Source organism: Schistocerca americana, unplaced genomic scaffold (genome assembly GCF_021461395.2).
Source record: "Schistocerca americana isolate TAMUIC-IGC-003095 unplaced genomic scaffold, iqSchAmer2.1 HiC_scaffold_783, whole genome shotgun sequence".
Classification (NCBI taxonomy): Eukaryota; Metazoa; Arthropoda; class Insecta; order Orthoptera; family Acrididae; genus Schistocerca; species Schistocerca americana.
This window is the reverse complement of record NW_025726548.1, coordinates 20,001-22,500: the sequence shown is the minus strand read 5'-3', so window position 1 is coordinate 22,500 and position 2,500 is coordinate 20,001.

The following is a 2,500-nucleotide window of genomic DNA, read 5'->3' as shown; positions in this document are numbered from 1 at the left end:
TAGGTGCGACCACCCGTGCTCCCAACTGAGCTTGCCGCTGCCGACAGAGGCCCGGGAGCGTGCTGTCGTGGCATTGCCGGCGGGAGACAACACGCGCCACCTACGGTGGCCGGCAGCTCCAACGCCAGCGCCACAGAAGGACAAAAGCCCCACTTGGGTGCCGAAGCGAACGCGCCAACACGTCCGCACAGCTGCGATACAAACCACCTGCGAGAACCGCAGAGGCGACCGAGCAGCAGACGGCGTCGCGGCGCCGAGCGCCGGGCGGCGGCGCATCCTCAGCGCACACAGTCCTCAATCGGACCAGCACACTGCAGATGTCCACCGCGCTTCGCACCGGGCCCGCGAGGACCTACTTTGGCCGCACGGCGCCGCGTGCAGGGTGCGCCGGCGCGCAGCTGCGCCGCCTGCCGCCTCCGTCGGCCGGCGCGCCTGCCACTGGCCGCCCCCACCAGCCGGCTGTAGCGCGTGCGCCCACGCACCGCGCGGCCAGCACGCCGGGAGGCCCCCCCTCACCGGCCGGGGACGGTCCCACCCAGCCACCGCCGCGTATCGCTTCACACCCACATGCCATTCACGTTCGTGGGCATGGTGGGTATCGCTGAAACAACCGGTTGGTAGCTCAACCGATCGTCGCCATCACTGATTCACCTCTAGCGAGAACAACCGCACCACAACGGTTTACCAGTTGTTCATTTGCGTAACGTCACCAGCAAACGTAGACGTCCATCGCCATTTGCAAATTCAACGATTGTTGCATGCCTGTGTCAGGTGTCACGACACACTATGTCTGCCCACATACACGCAACAACATGTGCACGCTTCGCGAACACGTGGAAGGTGGCCCCCGTACGTATGCGATGTCCATTGCGCGAACGACTGTCAACCGGCCTCTGTCGCATGTCGCAGATGTGGAACGCAGTGCACCATGCTATCACGGTGAGTGAGAAGAGACGACTACGTCTGACAACACGCGCCACTACATCAACAGACGGCTCATGCTGATCGCCATCCACGGCATACCATACTGCAATCCAGCTCTTATAGGGAGACGACACGTAGCTGAGTGCACAATATTTGGACCGTATGGTTCGCCGTTGTTGGCGCAGTCGTGGTACGGTCACACATGTACCACGATGTATCATTCAGTACATGAGGACCAATGTGCAGTACAGTGTGTGATTTGGACGTACAACATCAGCGGACAGTTGACACAAGCCGTACCACAACGTAGGCTGTGCTTCGCCATGCGAATGCCAATGAACAACTGCGAAGGGCATTGAGCATGTACGTCCTGCTGCCATCCGCATTACAGTGTATAGCTGCAAGGTGTTTAACATGAAGCGATACTCTGGGGACCGGGCAGTGCGGGTAGCAAACTATATTGCGGGGGTTGCAGTTAGGCAACACTACACTAATTTAACGCGTCGTATGACAATTACAGAGCAGGTTAAGGCCCAACGTGTGTTGGGTTAAGGCCCAACGTGTGTTGGGTTAAGGCCCAACGTGTGTTGGGTTAAGGCCCAACGTGTGTTGGGTTAAGGCCCAACGTGTGTTGGGTTAAGGCCCAACGTGTGTTGGGTTAAGGCCCAACGTGTGTTGGGTTAAGGCCCAACGTGTGTTGGGTTAAGGCCCAACGTGTGTTGGGTTAAGGCCCAACGTGTGTTGGGTTAAGGCCCAACGTGTGTTGGGTTAAGGCCCAACGTGTGTTGGGTTAAGGCCCAACGTGTGTTGGGTTAAGGCCCAACGTGTGTTGGGTTAAGGCCCAACGTGTGTTGGGTTAAGGCCCAACGCGTGTTGGGTTAAGGCCCAACGCGTGTTGGGTTAAGGCCCAACGCGTGTTGGGTTAAGGCCCAACGCGTGTTGGGTTAAGGCCCAACGCGTGTTGGGTTAAGGCCCAACGCGTGTTGGGTTAAGGCCCAACGCGGGTTGGGTTAAGGCGCAACGCGGGTTAGGTTAAGGCGCAACGCGGGTTAGGTTAAGGCGCAACGCGGGTTAGGTTAAGGCGCAACGCGGGTTAGGTTAAGGCGCAACGCGGGTTAGGTTAAGGCGCAACGCGGGTTAGGTTAAGGCGCAACGCGGGTTAGGTTAAGGCGCAACGCGGGTTAGGTTAAGGCGCAACGCGGGTTACGTTAAGGCGCAACGCGGGTTACGTTAAGGCGCAACGCGGGTTACGTTAAGGCGCAATATAGGTTAGGTTAAGGCGCAATATAGGTTAGGTTAAGGCGCAATATAGGTTAGGTTAAGGCGCAATACGGGTTAGGTTAAGGCGCAATACGGGTTAGGTTAAGGCGCAATACGGGTTAGGTTAAGGCGCAATACGGGTTAGGTTAAGGCGCAATACGGGTTAGGTTAAGGCACAATACGGGTTAGGTTAAGGCACAATACGGGTTAGGTTAAGGCACAATACGGGTTAGGTTAAGGCACAATACGGGTTAGGTTAAGGCACAATACGGGTTAGGTTAAGGCACAATACGGGTTAGGTTAAGGCACAATACGG